This window comes from Pteropus alecto, unplaced genomic scaffold (assembly GCF_000325575.1).
Source record: "Pteropus alecto unplaced genomic scaffold, ASM32557v1 scaffold76, whole genome shotgun sequence".
Taxonomy (NCBI): Eukaryota; Metazoa; Chordata; class Mammalia; order Chiroptera; family Pteropodidae; genus Pteropus; species Pteropus alecto.
In genome coordinates, this window is record NW_006443138.1 from 21,136,970 (window position 1) to 21,162,621 (window position 25,652).

Genomic DNA, 25,652 nt, shown 5'->3' on the forward strand with positions numbered 1-25,652 from the left:
GTCAAATTCATAAAATCCTCTTTAAGTCCAAGGTCCTTGAGTTGAGTTCCTATGTTTTCTTCTATGCATTTTATTGTTTCAGGTCTTATATTCAGGTCTTTAATCCATTTTGAGTTAATTTTGGTGTATGGTGATAAACAACAGTCTAGTTTCATTCTTTTACAGGTGGCCTTCCCGTTTTCCCAGCACCATTTATTGAAGAAGCTTTCCTTTCTCCACTGTATGTTTTTGGCGTTTTTGTCAAAAATTATTTGCCCATATAAATATGGGTTTACTTCTGAACTCTCGATTCTGTTCCACTGGTCCGTGTGTCTATTTTTCTGCCAATACCATGCCGTTTTGATTACTGTCGCTTTGTAGTATAATTTGAAGTTGGGCAGAGTGATGCCTCCAGCCTCATTCTTTTTTATCAGAATGGCTTTGGCAATTTGCGGTCTTTTGAATAACTGAATAAAAAATCTGATGATTTTTTTGTTCCATTTCTTTAAAAAGTGCTGATAGGATTTTGATGGGGATTGCATTAAATCTATATAACGCTTTAGGTAATAAGGTCATTTTAACTATGTTGATTTTTCCAATTCAAGAACACAGAATATCTTTCCATTTCCTTGTATCTTCTTCAATTTTTTTTAATAGGGTCTTGTAGTTTTCATTATATAGGTCCTTCACATGTTTCATTAGATTTATTTCTAGATATTTTATTCTTTTTGTCACTATTGAGAAAGGAATTATTTTTTTCACTTCTTTTTCTGACACTTCATTATTAGAGTATAGGAACGCTATGGATTTTTGAACACTGATTTTGTATCCAGAAACTTTACTGTATTTGCTTATTGTTTCTAGTAATGTCTAGTATTGTTTCTAGTAATTTGGGTTTTCTATGTAGAGAATCATGTCATCCACAAATAGTGACAATTTGACTTCTTCATTTCCTATTTGGATGCCTTTTATGTCTTTCTCTTGCCTGATTGAACTCGCTAGGACCTCCAATGTTATACTGAATAACAGTGGCAATAGTGGACAGCCTTGCCTTGTTCCTGATCTTGGAAGTTTTTAGTTTTTCACCATTAAGTATAATGTTGGCTGAGGGCTTGTTATATATAGCCTTTTTTATATTAAGGTATTTTCCTTCTATACTGATTTTGTTAAGTGTTTCGATCATAAATGGATGCTGTATCTTGTCAAAGGCTTTTTCTGCATCTATTGATATGATCATGTGATTCTTATTTTTTAATTTGTTTATGTGATATATCGCATTAATCTATTTGCATATGTTGAACCATCCCCATGACTATGGGATGAAGCCCACCTGATCATGGCATATAATCTTTTTAATATGTAGCTGTATTTGGTTTGCTAGTATCTTATTTAGGATTTTTGCATCTGTGTTCACAAGAGATATTGGTTTGCAGTTTTCTTTTTTGCGTGTTATCTTTACCAGGTTTTGGTATCAGGGTAATATTGGCCTCATAAAATGAGTTGGGAAGTATTGCCTCCTCTTTGATTTTTTGGAAGAATTTGAGGAGAATAGATATTAAATCTTCTTTGAAAGTTTGGTAGAATTCACTAGTGAAGCCATCTGGTCTTGAACTTTTACTTTCTGGTAGATTTCGATGATTGTTTTAATTTCCATACGACCTATTTAGATTTTCCAGTTCTTCTTAATTCAGCCTAGGAAGGTTGTATTTTTCTAAGTACTGGTCCATTTCTTCTAGGTTATTAAATTTGGTGTTATATACTATTTCATAGTATTTTTGTATGGTCCTTTGTATTTCTGCAGTGTCTGTCATAATTTCCCCTCTTTTATCCCTCATTTTGTTTATTTGTGTCCTTTCTCTTTTTTCTTTAGTGAGTCTAGCCAGGGATTTGTCAATTTAATTAACCTTCTTAAAGAACCAGCTCTTTGTTGCATTTATTTTTTCTATTTTTTTTTTTCTTTTCAATTTCATTTATTTCTGCTCTAATTTTGATGATTTCTTTCCTTCTGCTGACTAGGCATCATTTGTTCTTTCTTTTTCTAGTTTTTTAAGATGAATCGTTAGGTTGTGTACTTGGGCTTGTTCTTATTTTTGGAGGTAGGCCTGTAATGATATGTATGACCTTTCCTCTTATGATCGCTTTTGCAGTGTCCCAAAAGTTTTGATATGTTGTACTATGATTATCATTCATTTCTATGTATCTCTTGACTTCTTTTTTTATTTCTTCTCTGACCCAGTTATTCTTCAGTAGTATGTTGTTTAATCTCCATGTGTTTGTGGTTCTTCCTGCTTTCTTTTTGCAGTTGATCTCTAATTTTAAAGCATATGATCAGAGAACATGGTTGGTATGATTTCAACTCTCTTATATTTGTTGAGGCTATCTCTGTGTCCCGGTGTGTGGTCAGTTCAAGGATTTGAATCTTGATACCATTACAGCAGTTTTGCTCTGATAAGGGAAGCCAGCCTGAGGACAAAGCCACTCCAAAAGATGCAGTACCATAGAGAAAGAAAGCCAGAACAACTGAACAAAGCAATTATGAAGCCTATTTGGGTCAAGACCTCCAGTTATATGAGTCAATGTGTTTTGCCATTGACTAAACCATTCTGAGTCAGATTTTCTATTACTAGCTATTCAAAACATTCTGATACACTGTTGTTCATGATTAGGACACTCTCTACCCCCAGTTCTTTAATTGGAAAAATATATTTTTCTTTGAAGGCAAGCTAAATGTCATAATCTCTGAAGCTTACTTTATCCCATGAGCAACAATCATTTTGGCTTTTATTCTCCCACTGTATTTTGTTCTTCTAGCAGTCATTCATATTTATTGAGCATTTTGTATGTACCAGATTCTTTTATAGGCACTGTTAACACAGAAATAAGCAAGTTGACAGAAGTCTCATCCTCACAGAGTTTATATTCTAGAGAGTAATACAGAAACTAATCAATAAAATCTTAAAGTGTGGAAGGATATAAAGTATTATGGAGATAAATAAAACTCAGAAAAGGAGATAGTGCTAGGAAGAGACTGCAATGTAAAATAAGATTGTCAGGGACAGCCTCACTAAAAGGGAGGAATTTCAGCAAAGATTTAAAAGAGGAAGAAAGTAGGGGGATATCTGAGGTGGGGGAGAAGGCAGTAATGTATATGTTATGTTCAGTGTCAGTGTATCATTGAAGAGCAAGAACATCAGTGTGATGGAATAGGAGTGAGGGAGGATGAGAACAATAGTAGAGGGTAGTCAAGTTAAAAATGGAGGCCAGATCATACAAGACCATGTAAGCCAAGCCATCTGAATACAGAGCAGAGAACTGATAGGATCTGACTTCTCTTCTTAAAGGCTCATTCTGGTCACTGGATTTAGAATAAACTTTGGGGAAATATTTAGCACACTATATAATTATTAGTTCTTTTGTTTATCTCTGGCATCTCTTCTTCTTTTGATTGCAAAAACTATAGCTTGTTTATCTTAATGTGCTTGTGTCTTGTTCAGTGTTTGAAAGACTTAAAGAGCAATCGTATATTTACTGAATTAGTTCCATTTTTTTCATCAAGCATAAGAGAAGTGTATATATCAAATGCAGTCTGAGAAGATTACATTAAGCTTAATTTCATAGAAGAGCAACACTAAATTGATAAAAGCAGTACAGTGTAGAAAAGGAAAAAGAGAGAGAGAAGTTAAACAAACTTGCACATAGGTAAATAAAAATAGGGTACAGTTTTAAAATAAAAAATAATTTGTCCGTATATTTTTAAACAAATTAAGATCTAAGGGAGTACAGAATTCTAGTTTAATCAAGTGTATTAATTAAATATCTAAAATGATATCAACTATACTATAATGCTGTCTGTCTCCATTAAAATTAAGGTATTGCTGAAACATTGGAAAGTTAGTCATTTCCCACATGGCATAAACTAACCATCAGATAAGTATCCCATAGTTAAATAAACTTGTCCCTTGAATCTAAATCAAATCGTTTAAGGCATGTGTGTTACTTCCAGATACAAATTTGCAACTTCAATGAATTTTCAGACAACTCCTAGGTTTCTCTGAATTTATTCTTTTGCACCATCATTTGTCTGGTGTTTGAAAAGCTGTATTCACAAGTTCAGCTGGAAAATATTTATAAGCCCTATGGTGCCAGGCACTGGCAAATGTCTTCCCCGGACATGTGCTGAAAGGAAAAAGCCACACAACTGCTCTCCTCCCACATAATTCCTCTGGCTCATTGAAATTGGATGACCTTCCTGGGAACTCTTTACTGTGGCCTCCGTGGGTGCCAAAAGCCCAAGAAAGCTTGCTGAGTTGTTCTCATTCAAATACTGAGCTTGCTGGGTTCTCATTCAGGCACCTTTAGACACACTTCCTTCTTGCTCAGCGAAACTGCTAATTGGCACAGGAAACATACCAGCTTTGTCCATTTTCTATAGAAGTTGGAAATACTTCCACCTGATTGTGCAGACAGAATTATATTTTCAATAGTATGAATGCCCTAGACCTTTCAATAATAACTTTAGGAATAAAATAATATACATAATGCAGTTAGTTAGTCTTCAACAGTCTCATGCCACAGAATAAATGGTTTCAAGCCAGAATCAGAAATTGGGGCCTAAAAAATGGGTGCTTGGGATATAGTTATTTAAATTTGATCTGTACATAGTGCCTTTCTGTTCCTACGCTTTTAACCTTAATTGGTCAATTTGCCCTATTATACATTTAATCTGTTTGCTACTCGTTATAAATAAGAGGGACTGTTATGGTTGGTCTCCAAGGAATATTTTTTTATCAACTCAAGAAAGTGTGTGACATTGCCAAGAGTGAAGAAAATTGTCCTCGTATTTGTTGTTGGCAAAGAGCCCATGTCTCCCATATGTATGAAAGAAAAAAAAAACTTTCTAATTTGTATTTTTAGTTCTTGCTTGCTTCTAATGGACTTCTAGAGAGTGACAGGCAAAAAGGAGATATAATTACTCATGAGAGCACTTGAGCTGGCTGTTGAAATTACTGAAACCCTTTTAAGCCAGTCTTAACATTTTGAATGTTTATTTACATAAGGTAATTTATATAAGCTAAGTTGCCAAAACTTACCTTGAATTCTTTGTGTATATATGTGTATATCTTTGAATTCAAGTAGATGCATATAGGCTTTGTGAGTCTTTAGAGGATAATGGTGCTCTTTAGCCGTGATGTTTCATACTTTAGTTGGAATGTTTTATATCGAATATGTTGCTATGAGAAAATCCATTCAAAATATCATTAAAATAAGAGGTTATTAATATTTTGCTTTATGTTTCTAATTACATATTGTAAGTTTTTGGAGTATTCACTGAGAGCAAGATAGCAATTCATGACAGCACTGTCTTTGAGTTTAAAAGATCATGACAGGATTACTGACCAGATTGCTGGTTGTGTACAGAAAATCCAGTCATTACTAGTCTTTACTGTACTTTATGTATAAGAAGTTCATTCATGCTGCCCTTTTTCTAGTGTCAGAAAGTATTTGATTCATTGAAATTCTGTGTGCCTACAATATGTCCGGAACTGTGATAAATAGTTGAATGGATAAAAAAGAAGTCTCCTGGAGAACTTTTGTTTAGATCTTTTTTGGATTGTGATTTCTAATTTTTGCCAAGTTGTTTTGTTGAAATTAACTTTTAAAGAATAGTTTCAAAGGGTAATATTTTATGCTTCCCCAAATTAAAAATTCATTAATTTATGAAACAAAACTAAAAACAATTTTCAAGATCACAGAAAGTCAAAGGGTTGGTGCTTGAGAAGAAACAAAATGACAGATAAAATAGAATTGACAGTTTTAGAAATAGAGTCCAAATACACATGGGGATTTAATGTGTGACAAAGCTGTTATTTCAAAGCAGTAGAGAAAGATCAATGATTTAATAGGCAGTATTAAGACAGCAGCTAGCCATTTAGATGAAAATCAAGCCGTATTTCTATCTTGGAGCCCCAATAAATTCTTGGTAAAATAATGATTAATAATTAATGATAATAATAATATAAAAGAAACTCTAATGAATTAGAAAAAGTTTGGATATAATCTTTTTATTTAGTGTCATGAAATGTGTAAAGTCAGTTTAAACATAAAATATTGCCTACAGGCTATAAAAAAAAGAAAATGACAGAATTGACTATATAAAAATTTAAAGTATGTAGGCAGCAAAAGTATTAAAATGTCAAAAGAAAAAAGACAAACTGCTGAAACATAAAATAAGCAAAAAGCTAATTTCCTATATATGCAAAAATAAATTCATAAAACAATAAAAAGATAACACCTGAAAAAAAAATTGGCAAATATATAAACAGAGAGTTCACAGAGAAAGAAATATAAATGACCAATAGTCATTTATGCCACAAATGTGTGCTAAAAACCTACATATGCCAGGATTATTGAAGTTATGTGGAATAAAGCAGAGAACAAAACAGATACAAATTTCTATACCCAAGTACATTCAATCATGAGGGATGGTGGTAGAGAAGATCTAATTAATAATTATATACTGTGTTAGAGCCATGGTTCCCAAACTGTGTGTCAAGGCACCCTAAGATACTACAGCAAAATTATTGAGATGATGTGAGTTTATCTAAATTTTCAAGTCAATATCTATCAGACAATATACAAATTACTAGCTGAGGTAGCGTGAAATTTTAACATTAGATCATTCTAAATTTTGGTGACATATCTTTTCAAAGTCAGCTTTTCAGTGGTTGCTGTGATAACAAGAAAATATTGTATAAAAATCAGTGTGCATCAGGAAAGGAAGGTCGTGTTGTCCATTATGATTCTAAGTGTTGACAAGCCATTCAAGGCCCCACAGGCACACACATCTCATTAGTAAGTAATTAAGATTAATTAAGAATGAAACATAAATGTTATTTTCTTTTAACTTATATGTATTATTTATTTCAAGTGGTTATTAAGTTGTTAGGACATAAATATTTATTCAGTTGTTTGGCCCTAACTATTTAATAAAGGGAATTGTTAGATATTTCTTTTGGCCAGAGTTGCTATGAAAATATTATTGAGAGACTAAGAGCACCATGAACTAAGTTTAAGAACCTCTGTATTATAGGAGATAAGTGCTATGAAAAAAAAATTCAGAACACACTAAATTGGTCTGACTCCTGAGAGTAGAAGGGGATGAGCTGCTAATTTAAATAGGGTATATAGGTTGGGCTTCACTGAGAAGGTGATATTTGAGCAAAGCTTTGAAGAGGTGAGGGAGTAAAACCCATGGCTGGATATACAAAGCGAGACTATTCCAAGCAGAGGGTACAGCCAGTGCAAAAGTCACAAGATGGGAGTGTGTTTAGAACATCTGAGGAGTGCAGTGCGACTAGTGTAGAGTGAGCAAAAAGGAAAGTGGTAGGGAGGTAAGTTCAAGTAGGGGTCAAGAAGGCAAGCCGCAGAAGCCATTAAAGAAATCTGGCTTTTGCTCTGAGAGAAATACAGTCATTGCATTTTAAAGCTTTTTAGATATACTTACAGTCCAAAATGAATGGTTTAGTTAAAAAAAAAAATCCAGCTCTTCTGATATTTCAATAAACTACATATACCAGGTAAAGTTGAGATATATAAAGTTTGAACTATTATTATATATATTTCAAAATTCATGTGCTTTTTAAATAAATAAGTGTATCTATTTGTCTTAGAAAACTTAACTTTCTATCTTTGAAGTGACACATTTAATGACACTATTGCTTAGAATGTAAAGTTGTCCTTCAGAATATTATAAGCTACATACAAATGTTTCATTCTCTACTCCATTTTTTTCCCCCAAAAGAAACTCTTCCAGAGCTTAAGCAGAGCAGTGCCAACGTTAAATTAAAAAACAACTGTGCATAAGTAGAGGAAGATAATTTATTTTATAGTTTTTACCATCACACATCTAAAGAGTTATAAATAGTGAGTTATTTTTAAACAGTAGTCTTTAAGATTACTTTCTAAAAGCTTTTAGAATAAGTGTTAACACATTTTAAAATATTTTAAATGACAAATACTTTACATTATATGATTACATGAGTACGTTTAATTACATACATTATTTACTTTTACCTGAGATTAAAATTCTAGAGACTTTATGTCCCAACATAAATACCATGCTTGAGTGAGTTTATCTCAGAATGAGATAAATAGATACTAAAATCGCTTTTTTTATATATATGTACATTATATATATGTATATGTGTACATATATGTGTACATATATATATGTGTATATATGTATATGTGCGTGTGTATATACTTTTTTTCCCTCCAAAGTACTAGAGTACTAACAAAGAAAACTCAGAGAGATATGCAAAGCATTCCAGGATATCCTTTCCTTAGGGACATCTACTGATAATAGAACTGCCAGCTAAAAGGTAGAACTTTCAACAAATTCTCAGGGCTGGTGAGCAGACATTGGCCTCAAGGCTTTCCAAGGAGTTGAACCCTGGTTAAAAAAACAAAAACAAACAAACAAAAAAAACCCAAGCCTTGAGTTGGGTCCCTGAAAGTGTACTACAGTGAATAGAAATAGGTAGACCATCCTAGGGACCCAGATTTTGTTTAAAAGGTCTCAATTCCTGATTAGATTAAGGCAATCAGTGGTAAGAGGGCTGATTTTGCTGTTCAGAGGGTATTTGGCCATATCTGAGATTTTCTTTTATTGTTATATTGGAAGTGGGCGGGAGGAGGTGCTACTGGCACCTAGTGGGTAGAGACCAGGGACGCTATCAATAATCATAAAATACACAGGTTAATCCTCATAAAAAAATTTTTTCAGTTAACAATGTTAGTAGTGCTGAGGTTCAGAAACCCTAGATTAAGGAAATTTGGAACTGCTAGTGTCCCTAGCTGCCTCTGGAAACTAATAAAATCTTCTTAGGATGAGAATAATACTTTTCTGAATTCAAGCTATATCTAAAACTGATTGCATAAAGTGTTAATGAGAAGCCAAAAATCATCAGTGACATGAGGAGGTAAAACAATGAGATCAAAATTAAAAGAAATACATGCACATACATAATGAAATTATCTCATGAATTTTACATTTTTAACTTTTTCATTATGGAAAATTTAAAACATATACAAAATAGGAAAAAATTACACAATAAAAATAAAAATAAAAATTCACATATCATTCAAGAATAATAACAATAAACATCAACTCATAAACATTCTTGTTTCATCCATATTACTCTGCCACCACTGAATTATTCTAAATTTTCATAAGATTTCACTTGTAGATATTTTAACATCTCTAAGAGATTAAAGAATCTTTTAAAAAAATATATGTTATGGACTGAATGTATTTCTCCCAAATTCACATGTAGAAGTCCTAACTTCTAATGTGATCATAGTTGAAAATGGGGCCCTTGGGAGGTATCTAGAATTAGATTAGGTCATGAGGGTAGGGTCATATGATGAAATTAGTAAACTATGAGAAGAGACACCAGAGAGATTGTTCTCTCTCTCCATGCACACAGAAAAAAGGGGTTATGTAAGCATACAGCCAAAGAGCAATGGTCTGCAAATCAGGAAGACAGCCTTCCTTCTCCATACTCTGACCGTGCTGGCACCCTGATCTCAGACTTCTAGCTTCCAGAAATATGGGAAAATAAATTTCTGTTGTTCAAGCCTCTCAGTATTTTGTTATGACAATCTAAGCTGAAGAATTTAATATATAGTAATACCATTATCATGCCTTAAAAAACAAACTTTTATTATTATTATCTAGCCAGAATTTTAATTTCCTGAATTGCTTCATATCCTTTTTCTAGTCGGATTGTAAAAATTAGGGGCCAACATGGTTCCTAAAGCTAATCTAAAAAATTAATTTATTCAGAGTTTAGCTTCTTTCATCCCATAGGAGTCAATTATCTCCTTCCCCCATAGATAATTATTTTATGATTTAACATTCCGTATTTTAGATATAAGCAAAGATTTACATCATTATCTTCATAATACTTTCCAATTTCTAAGATAAATAATAGCATATTTACATTTTCTTTTACTGCTTTTAATGTGATATTTTTTGTTTATGTAACAGAGTAATTTAAATTTATTTCTTCACTCATATTTATTGACATTGTTTCATATCTATTTTTTATTTAAGTAGTTTCTCAGTTCTTTAATAAACACAAAAATGACAGGAAAAGATCTTTTATATCTATTTTGTATGTTCAAATAGGAGTTGGTAATTTCTCAGTTTTTTTAATAAACCATTCCAAAACATTTTTCCAAATTGGAGTTTAATAACATATCTGAATTTTATTAACTGTTTTCTTCTCATGTGTTTTGACTGTTTGAGCCTTTAATATATATATATGTTAGAAGTCTTCAAAAAGTCATATCCAACAGCCTTATACTGGGAGACCATCTTGTTACACAGAATCTCTTTAGAGAGTCCAAGTTTGTGTGTGTTTAAAATAAACTATCAACAAGAAGAGCTTGAAAAAAAGTATGTAACAGTTGCAAAATACCAAAGTAATCACCAATTTCAGGTATTGTGGAGGCTTTTTTTCTGATTAGATTAAAGGAATGCACTGAGGAAGATGCATACTCTGTGTTCTTACACATTTTTAAAAAATACAGCTGCTCTGTGAAAAACTCGAAGAGGATGAAAAGACAAACTACAGACTGGTAGAAAATATGTGCAAAACACATACCTGACATATGACTTGTATCTAAAATATACAAAGAACTCTTAAAATTCAACAATAAAAAAAAGTCCAATTTAGAAATGGACAAGAAATTTGAACAGATACCTTGCCAAAGAAGATATGCAGATGGTAAATAAGCATATCAAAAGATGTTCAACATCATTTGTCATTAGGAAACTGCAAATTAAAACAGTAATTATATACCATTACCAGCCTACCAGAATAGCCAAAATCCACTCCCTAAAATGACAATAAATTGCTGGCAAGGATGTGGAGCCGCAGATCTTCTTATTCAGAGCTGCTGAGAACGCAAAACGGTACATCCACTTTAGAAGATGGTTTAGCAGTTTCTTACAAATCTTTGCATACTCTTACAATACAGTCTAGCAATAGTGCTCCTAGGTATTTACCCAACTGATATGAAAACTTATGTCCACACACAAATAAATGTTTATAGCAGTTTAATTCATAATCACCTCAAACTGGAAACAACCAAGATGTCATAATAGGTGAATGGATAAACAATTTGTGACCCATCCATACAATGGAATATTATTCAGTGATAAAAAGAAATGAACTATCAAGCCATGAAAGACATAGATGGATCTTGAATACATACTGTTAAGTGAAAGACGCCAGTCTCAAAAGGCTATGTACTGTAAGGTTTCAATTATATAACATTCTGGAAAATACAAAAATTTTAAAGGTAATAAAAAATTAGTGCTTTTCAGAGGTTTAGAGGGAGGGGAGGAATGCTAAATACCTAAAACACAATGGATTTTTTTTTTTAGGACACTGAAACAATTCTGTATGATACTATAAAGGTGGATATGCAACATTATAGATTTTCAAAACCAGTACTTTGAGAAGCCTAAAATATGTGTTCTTACATACAAATTTTCTGGTTCTGTAAATACCATTTTGTTAAATTCTATTGTGTTTCCTCAACGTTAAGAGGGAAAAAAATGGTTTGTTTAAAATTATGTACTCCACGTTACTGAGTATTTTATGTTTTGACAAGGCATTAATGAAACCTGAATCCTTCACCTACAATTTTACACACCAGGTAACTGATGGTTTTGAGAATTTTCTACAAACTGGCTTTGTCCATTTATTTCAAACCATGTTTCTCTTCCATTACCCATACACTTCTGGTGCCAGGTCCATTGGACATGTTTGCATTATGATCCAGCCTCTGGCCACGCACCTTTGGGTGATGGTGCCCTAGTGAATTGGCACGGTTGTCAGTGGGAGTGTTGCTGAAAGCTATTCCCATGCCAAAACGTCTGCTAATACCTTAAAGATAAATGGAAGTAGCTGCAAAGTTTATAAAACTATACGATCACAGGAACATATTGCTGGATCCCCTCTTGGGACTTATAAAGAACCTCTACAAGTGACAGGTCCAGAGTTTTGGCTTCTTTAGCTTCTCAGAAAATCAGCCTCTAAAGACTAGAAGTCTTTGAAAGCTCTCTTTTATTTTTTTCAGTTCTCAAAGTGAAATAGCAATCAAGATTATCAGCTAGGAGTGAGAATGGGGAATGAAGTGGGTGGTTTGTGAGAAAAAAATAATGTATGAGTAGTCAGCTATGAGAATGGGAAAGTGAATAGACTCAGGAAATACAACTGTTGCCAGCATTAGGATCAACTTGAAGTTCGTGGGAAGGAATTTACAGAGAAACGAATAGGCATGGCAGTGTATTATGGTCTAGCCATGTTTAGCCATACAAAGTGTAGACAGTGGGTGGAAAATTAGATTTGAGCAGGGGTGTAGTTTACCAAGCAAATATTAGGAAGTGAGAAGGATCAAGGGAGAAGAAGGTGTTTATAATCATTCTCTGAAAGTTTAAGAGAATGATTATAATGTTGCACCGTGGATTTTAACCTATGTCAGGAGAGGAGAGGGGACATCAATGGTTGACAGTTAGAAAATGCTAGAATCAATAGATTGACAGGCCCAATGTGTTAAAAGATTATTGGTTTTGAGGTCCATGAAGGAGTAAACTGGAAAGATATAAGTGGTAGTCAGAGAGATACTTCATGGCATTAGGATGGGGATGGGATGCAGTTATGGGTGATGACAAAGTCTACAGGATGGCCATCAGACTGAGGGGCAAGAATGGTGTCAGGGACTGGTTCACTAGAAGAAAATTTCAAGGACTTGGAAGGGCAGAATTTTGAACACACACACACACACGCACACACACACATAGTTGGCACATGCAAAAAAATCTGGAGGTTAACAAGAAATAGCCTTATTTACCTCTTGGCAGAAACTAACTTTAATATTGAAGGAAGTCTTTTACCTTTATTTTATACACTACTGTAGTACAATACTACAATGTACAATGACATAAGACAATTAAAATGTAAATACCTATCCTTTGGTATTAAAGAATTATTGTTAGTTTTACTTAGGCGTGACAAGGGTATTGTGGTTATGTTTTAAATGTTATAATTTAGAGAGACACATATATTTACAGATCAAATATTTTTAGATATTTGCCTAAAAATAATATGAAAAGGGGAGTGGATAAAGGATATAGAAAAGAAGCTTAGATAAAACAAGATCATTTAGGAGTTAAGTAAGGTTACATGGGGATTATACTACTGTTTACTTTGTCATATACAGTTGACCCTTGAACAACTCGGGGATTCAGGTACTGATTCACAGGAAGTCAAAAACCTGAATATAACTTTGACTCCCAAAAAACTTAATGACATTTGTCCCTCATTATCCACAGGGGATTGGTTCCAGGATATCTCACAGATATCAAAATCTGTGGATGCTCAAGTCTCTTATATAAAATGTAGAATAAAGCATACCGTCAACCCTCTATATCCACTGATTCCTAACCGCGGGTCGAAAATACTTCAATCCATGGTTGGTTGAATCCATGGATATAATACCCAGGGCTAGAAAGGGCTAACTGTACATTAAAAAAAAAAAAAAAATCCATGTGTAAGTGGACCTGTGCAGTTCAAACCCATGCTATTCTACTCAACTGTGTTTCAAAATGTCCATAGGAAAAAGTTCCAAGATCAAATTTTCTTTCAATTCCATCCATATCTTATTTGTATTAAATTTGGGAATGTGGTAGTATAAATATTCTTGGTTTTAGTCTTTGTGTTGTTTATGGCTTAAAGGGAAAAACAATTAGCAACCCCCCCCCCAAAAAAAAAAATTATGAGATGAATTGAGGGCCTTGGAAGCCATGTTGAGAAGTTTAGGTTTTATTCTAAAAATAATGAGAAACCAATTAAGTGTTTGCACTAGAGAAAAATATCAGGTGTCTCAATTCGCTCTCTATATAGTCATCCAATGTGAGGAACTGATTGAAACAGGGCTAAATAGTGGAGGAGCATGATCAGTTAGGAGGCTATTAGAGTTGTCTAGGCTTATATTGGTGGAAGTTAGCAGAGGAGGTGAGCAGAGCGAGAAATCAGCAAAGAAATTTTAAAGAAACAGTAGGTGTAATAAAACTGGGGGACTTGGTCTTAAGACTTAGTCAAATACCAACCAAGGTTTAAGCAGGATTACTTTGTTGTCTAGGGCTAGGCCACATAAGCCATAATGGTGTTTGATCTCGCCTCTCCTCTTAGAAAAATACAATGACTTCTCATGATCCCTAAGAATAATTTCTGCCCTCCTCGTGTGGCATTCAAGGCTCTGGTCTCATCTCTCTGTAAATTTCATTATGCATTATATGCTCAGGAAACACCGCTTTAATTTGATGAAATAAGCTGAGAAATTTTCTAAGTTCCTGCTTTCGAGAACTTCTGCTGTCCAGAAGAGGCATAGTTCTCCTCTTTCAAAATTTGTTAGCCTAGACACCAACTTCTCCATGATCTTCCCTAGTCTGTACCCATTTCTCCTTCCTGCATGCCCTAAAAGCACATTACTGGACCTTAGTTTTGCACTTAAGCAGTTACTTCAGTGTGGCTTTATGCAGATTACAGTGGTTTTCATATCTTTTCCCCAACTAAATTAGAAACCACTTGAGATAAAATAATGTGTTAATTCAACTTTATCTTTCTTGATTATCTTACCTATTTTAGTGACCAATATTTATTGTGTCCATATTATAACAAAATCTAGACTAATAACAAAGTTTCCATGGAAAATTTTGATTTTAGCTTAAATGCACAACTGTGTTGTGAACATGTGTGATAATCTTAAATATCAAATGACAGGGCAAATTTATGAGTGCATAAAATTCTTTATTTAGAACAATAAAGTATATGTATATATAATGTAATTTCAAATTCAAACCTGTATAAAAAAGGTCAGGACATATACCTATTTTAAAAAGTACACATACAGTATATACACATACACATCACATTTTACAACCTTTTTTACTTAAACTTCAGTCATAATAAAACTATTTAGAATAGTGTTGACATACATTTACATTACAATACGCAAACTCCAATCTGTCTGAACAGTGTATCTCTGCATCCACCTAAACATCTGAATATTTTTTAAGTCCATTGATTTAAAAAATAGTGGCAAGTGGGAGACTGTAATCATACATTAATCCTTAGAATTATATGAGAACAGGATATTTTGATTGGAAATTTTTATTTAGTGAGTCTTATACCTCAGAAATCAAGTAACTGAAAATACTATGGTTTTTAGCTTAAACAATTTTATTTTAAAAAACATCATAAGAATGTAGTTGGAGATGGCCATTATAAATAAATTTACAGTGCTTAGAAAACGTTTTTGGATCATGAATAGCCATTTTAATATGGGTTATTTCTAAAACAATACCTTGTTAGGAAATGAAAGTACTATTATTTTATCTTTACAAAGGCATTTCCAGACTTGTCAATGAAAAGCAGCAACATACATTATGTGATCAGATACCACAAATGAACTAATTAGAATTTCAGTCTGAATATTTATATTTTAACGCCAATTTCAAAATAATATTGTTTCAAAGACAAGCTGGCTTGTTTTAAAATTCTTATCCCACTTTCCAATTTAAAATGTAATTTATGAATTACTCCTTTCCAAATGGATTCTAAATTATCTTTTGGCATTCAAAAAAACTTTATGAGCATCTTACATTTTCTGCTCTTAGCTTTTAATAAAATGAGAGCATTTAAGTGCTTAATTTGGTGCATTTCCAAATGCTACACACATAGTATCTCTTTCTGACTAAAATGACTAAAATGTAGTAGTGGTGGTTTTAATTCTTCGGAAGTGATCCAAAAATGTTTATATTTAAGCAAAGATAAAAGCCATCTTTTTGTGTAAATGGTTATCCAATTCACTCAACATGAGACTTAATTTCACTTTTACTAATGGACTCTATTTACATTAAAAACAAGAACAGCAATGACTGACTTTTTATGTTCAAATTGCTTAGTCACAGAGATCAATGTTGGATATCTTGCATGGGATAGTTTCAGTTCTATTTTATCTTCTTTGTCAGTCATGTATCAATAGTTCTCATACCTAAGGTGTGACCTCTGAGTTCATAATACAGATAAATAAAAAACTGAGACCCAAAGGGGAGGTGAGTTACCGATATCAGTTAATAGCAGCGTGGAGACTGACAGTTTTTCCTACCATCTATCCCACTATGCCAAACTGCCTTTTTGAAAGATATATTTTAGTTAAAGAAGCATAGATATGGAATGGCTAAAAGCCCTATACTGAAATTACATTTTAAACCAAAACCTAGCTGCAGAAAAACATTAAGAAATATCCATGAATTCTGAATAGTTTTTTTTTTGGTAATTTAATTCCAATTGAATTAAGAGTTCCAAAATATGCCACAGTTTCTCCGAAGTACTTTAATACTCAATGAAATATGTTTCTTACTAAAAACCAACACTTTATTATGGGCACGTAGTTTTTCATAGGTTTTCACTTTTCACATACTTAATCCTTTCTTAAGAGGATAGGTTACTTACTCTATTATCATATTTTTTAAAAAAAATTGGTTTGTGACTCATTAAAAAGTGGCAGTGTGGTAAACCTATTAGATTATAATACGAAATTCAGGAACAGTTCGATATCACTGGGCAGAAACCAATTATCACAGAGTCAGCTTCTTTGCAGAGTTGGATTCTACCAAAGAGGTACAAGCTTTCAGCATAATTTAAAATCTTCGGACTTCTGAGATTATTTCAAAAGGCAATTTTGAAATACTGATTTATGAAGAAGGATATTCAGAACACAATAGGATAAAATAAAGATATATGTGTATATTTTATCTTAAAGCAGATATGACAATTAATGCCCAAGCAGCTAGCATCCAAAATAATGTTCAGCACTTTTCTATTGTTCATGCATTTTTATGGAACTTCAGTATTTTAAAACTTGGTAATCCACGTAATAAACAAATACATTTAATTAGGCAGAATATATCTCCTCTCACCTACTATGTCAGATTTCATAACTTGCTGAATTTGTTTATTTAACTCTATTGATTAGGACTATGTCCATGAGTGTAAAATCCAGCTACTAGCCTTGAGAACAAAAGTACATTTATTGTACTCTCAAGTTCATTAAACAGCATTTTCACATGCCTAAGAAAATCAAAACCATTGGTGAAACAAATCAAACTATTAAGTATCAGACTTCTCAATCTACTCATGACCTATGCACATAACTCATTAATCTATGTCTATTTTCCTCAAAACGATCAGTGTCACATGACTGAGACAGTTCCTTTCATCAGTTAAACTGATTTCTAGTTTTATTACTAATCAATTGTACTACTAGATGGATTGGATATTGGAGGGCCTCAATAAGTTAACGTAGCTTCCTAAAGCACTGGGGTTGTATCTTAGAGAAATGACTAGTGTTTGAAGAACCACAGCACTTTAGAGAAGGAAGGGATCCTAGAAATCACGTGGGCTCTTTGGTACAAAGAAGAGCAAAGGCCACATATTGAAGCTGTATTTGAATTAGCTTTGAACATAAACTAAAATCCAAATACACTAGAAATTCTTAAGACTTTTGAAATCAAAGGAAAGCTAGCACTTAGTTTTTCTGGTCCTTTTTTATCACTACATTGAAAATGGTCATCTGATGGTGGTAGTACATGGCAATAATGTTATCATATGGATTAAGTTACAATGGAAAGCTTTGGACGCCTTTATGTGTATGTCTGTGATATACTAAAAGAATCTTCATCAAACTAAGCCATAAGAAATCATTTGACTTTTGTCAGATGTTCCTTTGACCATAAACAAAACTGGCAAAGGAAATTCACATAATGTCTTACGAGTTCTAGCTTAAAAAAGTGCCAATGTCTACCTTGGGAATTCCCGCCAAATGCACTCTTATATGACAAACGCTGTCATACCTTTTAAATAGCAAATTGACATGCATAACTACACAAAACTCTTTTTATTTTTAATTCATAAACCTTAATGGATATAGAGTGCCTGATTTTAAATAAATGGACCCTTTAAACAGATAATGATGATTATACTATATAAATAAGAAGAGTTTCCTGATTCCTTGCATTCTTGTAAAAGCCAAGTAACCTATGTTTCAACACCCATGTCAGCATGTGGGTGTGATTTTCTAACCTTAGATACTAAATATCATAATTTATTTTTATTCTATCCCATGTGGGAATTGAAAATGGGACCTTCATACGTTTAGCAATTTCTCCTAAGTCCCTTTGCATAACTCCGTAATAGTTTTAGAATATAAACACTTGGTAATAAACTTTGCGAGCATGATTTACATACTCTACAGTGGTCAGGAGAAAAGGCCGACCTCACCAGGGGTGCCATATGTCCTCCGCTGCGGCCGTCCTGTTGTTCAGTGTTCATAGCTTCTTCAGGTGATGACTCTCTCGGAGAGTCTCCCCTCTGCAAAGGCATCACTGTTCGAATGTAGTACTGGCTCCCCTGCTTGGATAGATCCAGCCAGCCATGTCCACTTGTCTGGTGGGATATGGGTGAGCATGGTTTATGTCAGGAAGAGGCCAAGATCAGACCCATATCATTAATCAGCAGCTACAGGCTGACATGATGCCTACTCCAATCATTTTTTCCCACTGCCTTCTATATGTACAGTGGCTGATGCTACTGAGTTTTTGTTTTTTAAATTTTTCTAGATCCCTCTGAGACAAATTATTATCCCGACTATCCAGGTTGAACTGTACTTGAAGAGACCAAGATAACTACAAACTGCAGGTTGTAACTGAAAATAAAACAATGTGGCTTTTCAGCAGTTAGACACTTCTGGAGGCATGCAAAATGGTGAATGTAGTCTGGGACACGTGCTTTCTCTCCCAACATCAGTTGCAGGTTCTAAATGAGACTACAAGTCCCCAGGTCCTTAAAACAGAGTCCTGCTCCACGCAAATTCTTCTTTATAGATGATTAATTCAGTGCCAGTTTCACAGTAAAACACTTTGTTCTAATTTCTGAATCATCCATATAGAGTCATGGGTAGCAAGAACAGATAAAGACGTGGTCTGTCGCTCCAGACAGAATACGAATTTGTGTAAAGCTGCTTCATTTATGAAGCAAACATGAACTGTTACCCGCCTAGAGAGGAAAGACAAAAAGAGAGATTATGGCATATCTGCTTTCTGCTTTTTCATTCTCAACGGCTGAATTAATATGACTACAGAATTAGTAACAGACTTATAATGTATGCTTCACTTACACAGCCTAAAAGAACCTGACAAATGTTTTCCTAGATGCAGTGATCATGCACTCGCTATGATCTCCCTGGTAACAGTAAACATTATCTGAAATGATCTTACTCTTTATTGACTGTCTGCTCCCATTAGAATGTAAGCTCCATGAGGAGGACACAAGGCTGTGTCTTTTTTTTTTTTTTTACTTACTATCATACTCCAACATCTAGAACAGTGCCTGGCACAAAATAGATACTCAATAAATATTTTTTGAACGTAAGAATGGATGAATGAAGACCCTGTGGTTTTCATATCCCCCGAGTATACCACAGATGATCTCCATTTGCGATAAGAGGGTTATCAACCTATGTAGCCTTGAATTTCTCTAACAAGGCTATGAAAAGGTAGCAGACAGGTGGTTAGGGGACAAGGTTTGAAGGACAAAGGCAGTGTCTAGAGAGTGGAGAGAGACGGAGGAGCATGAAAGAGATATCTGGGACAGATGAAGAAACTGGTCGGAGGCCACTAACAGGTGGCCTCCTGGCCACCGAGTGGCACCTGTATCTGGACTGCCTACCCGGCTTCTAGCAAGCAAGCACTCCTTCCAGCTGAGGAAACAGCAGCGGCAAGATCTCCTTCAATACTGTCAGCCAAAAAAAGAAAGACAAATCCTGGCACCACATCCTGACAAAGCCTCTGGGAGATTCATTTGGCCTCGGCACAGCTTATTGTACTTGTTGAAACACGAAAGCCAGACTTTGTTTTAGTTTTTCTGTGCTGGTGTTAAATTACTGAGCTTTGGACTTAGCTTTCAGATTTTGCAACTTTCAAGTGAAGTATTTGTACTTCCTTATCTATTTTTTATTATAGACAGTATCTTCACACTATCTTTAGTCATGATCCCTAAACAAATGAGCATTTTTGCCTTTTCTTCTCTACTCACTATTTTTCTCCTAACCTTTTCCTTATTTATCAATCCTAGAATCACAGAGCACTAGTTTTAAAATATTTGAGATCATTACACAGGTTATGTATAAAATACCATATTTTGAGTGACAAGAAGTACAATATTTTTTCTAGTCTTTCTAAATGTGATATACTAAAAAACATATTACATGATGATTTATCAAACAGAGAACTCTAGGAACTAGAGAACCTACATTTAGGGAAGCAAAATTAAATCCTGAAGGAAAATTAAGATGCATTAAGAAGAAACTTCAGAAACCCAAAATACATAGCAGATATTTTAAAAATAAAGCTTAGTTAGAAAAGCAAAAGCTAGTCATAGAGAAGCAAAGAGATATTTTTTAAAGCTACAGATAATTTAAAATTCTAAACTTAATCAAACATAGAAAAGCAAGATTAGAAAGCTATTTCTGATTTTGTCCTTATGAATCATTTAGCTTTTAAGTTTATTTTCTTTGCTAACAACTGTTTTCCTATAGAACAAAACTGTAATTTTTATAATGACACCTTGGATTTTTGCCAACAACCCCATGAAATAGGCAAGGTGAATATTATTATCCACTCATTGTATTTGAAAAACCAGGGCTTAAAAGACAACTGACTCATTCAGGAACTTACAGCTTGTTAAGTTGCAGAGCCAAGACGTGAACCCAAGTCTGATACCTTCTAAACCTCTGCACCACAATATGTCTACAAAAAACAAAAACTCCAAAGCTCCAAAAATTCTGAGGAACTAGCTGGTAAAGAGTCACAGATCTTGCCATCTGACAACCAGTCATTGCCATATCCTTGTGCTAAATGACCAAGCTTGACTCACACTCATCTGTATTCCAACCCTAGAATCGATTGTTTTGTCTTAGCTCAGATCTACAGGAAACTTCCAGGTTGTGTTTCTTTTTTAAATTATCTCCACCAGCCTAACTGTAATAAGAACTACTCTCTACTCTTGCCGTGATGGGTAGGTTAATAAACACTGATAACTGTGTACAAACTCATGCTATTTACTGTCAACCAAACTGGGCCTTCTCAGTTGACTATGCAGTTCTTCTACCAAGGTCCCAATTAAAATTCTTTGTAGATGACTCCCAAATCCCAAATCTATTATTTGCAGCCCTCACTGTTTCTGATTTCCTGTCTCACATATCTGGCCACTGGTCAATATTTACTAACAGCTCCTTCTATGTTAATGGAACTGCAATCTGGTTAGTCCCGAAGGCTCCAAATCACCCGTGAGTATTTCCTGTAATGTTGAGCCTCACATCCCATCAGTAACTAGAATTTGTTGATTCTTTCACTGCAATGTCTCCAAAATGGCCCATGCTTTCCTGCCTCCATGGCTCTGACCTGAGTTCAGGTCCTTATTCCCTCACATCTGTTTGGGAGATTGGGTTCCTAAGGAGACTTTCTAACTCCACTTCACCTCTCCCGTTTATCTGACCTCAACACCATCTGATAACTTCCCTAAAATTGCTCTGACTGTATCACTCACATCTTTTCTGAACCTTCTAACATCTTGTGTTGCTCAACAGAGTGTGAGTCCTACATTTGGGATTTTTCACACTGACTGCCACCCTTTCTTCTTAGTGTGTTAACTCTTTGTGTGATCTTCACTAGAGTCCAACTGTACAAATTGACTGGAACACAGTATGTACTTTTTGCCTCCTGGACTTAGTTTATGCTATCTGCAGTATCTGGATTATCCCTTCCCTACTGCTAATATAACTACCAATCATCCAGCATCTACCTCAGTACAAGTGCCACTTCTATCGCTTACACAAAGAAGCTTTTGTCCTGTAGCTAGTCAAATACCAGCTCCTTTTGTCAAATACGGCAACTGTATATGGGTGTGCACTGCACAATTCTAAGGGATGCCACCATACCATTATCTAGAACTATGGCGCGGGACCATCTGTATAACCCTAAGCAGTGGTCTTGTCTCTCATCTTACTGCATTTTCCTTGTGAGCTCCTTTTGTTGCTTTTTAAACGTTGAAAACTTCTGGTTTCCTTTTCAAAATAGGTTATTATGCATATGTCCTATTTCCTTTTATAAGCCATAAGCAATTGGAGGATACAACTAGGTTGTATTAAGCTTTGCATGTAACAAGGCACCTACTAGAGTTTGTGGGAAGAATGAAGAGCATAATTTTGCTATAATAAACTCTATTTTATTTCTTTCCCTTAAACTGTGCTACACATAACCCAATAAATGAAAAATTCTTGTGGGATGCTACATATGGGTACTTAGTTTCAGTTAGTTGACCAAGTGGATTTTTAACTTCTCTTATATGTTCATGTTTGTCAAATAAACACAGCTTTAGTATATTTTTGCTTACAGGCAATTTCTTTTGTTTCTAGTTCATTATCTTACATTCTTTCTATGTTCTTTCCTTGTATTTAAAATAAAAAACTCTCCTCTTCATTTTCCAAGTATAGGTTATTTCCATTGGAGAATTAACCATTCCACATGTTTTCTATTCTAGTGTTCCAATATTTGTCCTGATTTAATTTTAATTTAGTTAGTGAAACTTCCATGTCAGTGAGAAGTCCTTGCCACAAACCTGAGTCATTCCCTGTATTTTCCCTTAACCAAGAAAGTAAATGTAATCCAAATTATGACTAGTTTTTAAATATATAATTACAACTCCACATTTCATTTCTATCTTGGTACTTTCTACTACTGTTATTCTTATTTTTCAGCAGATTACCGCTCCTACCATGTCATAGTCTGCTCTCCCAAATCTTTCCCTCCACCACATCCCCTTCCCCAAATTATATTTAAAAATTCCTTAGAAGTTTTAAACATGTGTTGGTACAGAGCCATACAAAAGAGCTATACAATGGGCACTCAATAAATTACAAATGATTCACATTTTGACTTTAGGGTCTGCAGATTCATGACAATGAGTTTTCTTCCTTTTTCCTATCTTAAGCATTTGAATTCTACATGCGCAAGTCTACTTTGTTTTTTATTTCCATAAATTTTATTCTCACATTATTACAATACTGAGATACTCATTCAACAAATATTTATTCATCATTTACATGCGCAAAGTATAAGCTATATAGTTTGGTGGGATTCCAAAATGAAATTCAGAAACAAATCTTGCTTTATAAGAGTTTATAGTTTAGAAGAGGACACAAAATGTCTCTTGAGTAACTGTGATGTCCTATTAACATATTAGTATTTTATGAGTATTATATGTCACATGAAATATAATATGAAACATAGTTAGAAAGCCATAAAGAGAGATTTCATTTGGGAAGTCAGCGTTTTAGAGGTTATGGTATCTGACCTGAGTCTTGAGAGAGCCTTGCAGAGATGATGGGTAAGGTACTTCATGAAGGAGAAAGTCATTTCTTCATTCATTTTACACTGACTACCTGATGTGTGATGAGTTTATCTCTAAACAATTCAGGGCTTCTTCTTCAACCTGTCTGCCTACTTTTGTTTTATACATGAATAATATTTTGTATTTAAAAAAAATAAATGTCATCATCCATATGACTGTATTTTCCCCTGCTGTGCATTTTACTGTCCTACTGACCAAAATCAGCAAATTAAACACACATATGCACACACAAGATTAAAATAAACCCTATTTCACTTCTTAAAAGATTTTTAACAATTTCTTTATTGAGGCAAGAACACTTAATGTGAGATCTATTCTCAATACATTTTTAAGTACACAATATAGCATTACCTACACGCATGTTATACAGCAGATCTAACTATCTTCTTACCACTTAGTTAATCTTTCATTTGGGGTTTGTTAATTCATTGAGTTGTTCCTACAACAAACATTAACCGAGAGCCTACAATGCACATGCAACAGGTGAGCTGCTTATGAGGAGATACAGCAAGAACCAGACAAACTCAGTTCCCATCCTCGAATGTTCCCTAACTAGAAGACATATGAATAAGTTGCTTGACTACAGTTGCTTTAAAACGTCATCTCACTGTGTCTTAAACAAGTACCCTGGGTTATCCCATCATAATCTACTCTCTAACTCTTACGGGACAAATGTCACAATTAAAAAACACATGATTAAAAAGACCTGTGTGCCAAAACAGGATCCCAGTCATGCAATCCAAAACCAAACAACACAGGACAATTACTTGAGCCTCTAAGACTTGATTAACTATTTAATGTGTGATTTGTGGATGCCTGGCTTAAGGGAACCGAAATGGCAATAGGGAAGATATTGTGAAGCTTGTGTTGGGGTTGAAGGGCAGAGAAATAAGTTTCTAGGAAAAAACAATGATGTTGGCTTGGGGAATGTGGCTCCAGAAAATATTAAGGGTTGAGTGAAGGGTGTATTATTTACGTTATTTGATAGAAAAAATGAGCCCGGAGAGAAGCTAGGATTCATGCTTTGGACACAATGATTAAGGGCATGATTAAAGGGCATGAAAAATGAAGTCTATGCAGTAGCAGGGTTAAAGTGTTAGAGAAATATGCAATATAATTATTGTATCATGTTATTTTGGGTTGTTGAAAAATGTCCTCTAACTATAAAAGTGAGCACTCCTGGAGGAGGCAAGAGGCTGTTGTGACCCAGTTTTCCTGGGAAGTTTCTGAATCTGGGTCAGAAGTAGAAGCTGGAAGGACAGTGACCTGTCAGGAAAAGGGAGAGATCACCACTGACCGTATACACAGCAATCTAGGAGAGTAAGTGATCCTCTGACCAGGAGGGAGTGTGGGGAAGAACTGAACTGTTAGGCAGATGCGAGAACACTCATACCCCATGGTAATACATGTGTGTGGGATTCCATGGGCATAACACAATTAACAGCCAGTTAGCAGAAGTGAACATGGGAAGAGCACGAATGGATATTGGATCAGATTCCTGCCATTCAGGGCGCTCCCCCAACAGTACTTGGAGACTGGGAGCTGAGAGAGGAGATATGAACATCGGTGCCTATTGGTCATGTTTCCTCACTCGCCTTTCTCCCACAAGCCCTCCACAGAGCCACACAATCACATATGAGTCACTGGTTATATGCATTGTGTCCCAGGCTCTGGACTCATGAGGCACAATAATGAATAGTCATGTGGCGGGTGGCACTTTACCTTGACAATTTACCTCTCCTGACTGTAAGATATTCTGACCTTTTCTCCTTCTTAAAATGGCAGGGGCATGTCTTCGGTTTTCAATCATTTTCAGCATCTGTGAAATACTTTTTCTATCATGTTACAGTAGTGACACCTAATGGAAATTGGTTTTATTTATTCTTTCTCTATTAATAATATTTTATTTTAGTCCTAATTGACTCTATTCTCTTTGTATCATTTATCTTCTGGCCTAATACACAGTGAATACTCAACTGTTAATTTTTGTTATATCTCCCATAAAAGACAAGTCCACTTATCAGGACTAACACTGCTTGCTGTACCTTCCAAAATTTGAGAAAACAC

General features: G+C 34.4%; 1 protein-coding gene across 3 annotated transcripts in view; it reads right to left on the reverse strand.

Annotated features, from left to right (window-relative positions):
* Positions 1-14,843: 14,843 nt before the first annotated feature.
* Positions 14,844-25,652, reverse strand: part of KITLG (KIT ligand) — an 83,722-nt gene continuing 72,913 nt past the window's right edge. For all 3 annotated transcript variants that reach the window (XM_006923813.3, XM_006923812.3, XM_025040997.1), the window contains one exon: positions 14,844-19,172. The gene's annotated coding sequence lies outside the window, so the exon portion shown is untranslated. The remainder of the gene's footprint in view (positions 19,173-25,652) is intronic.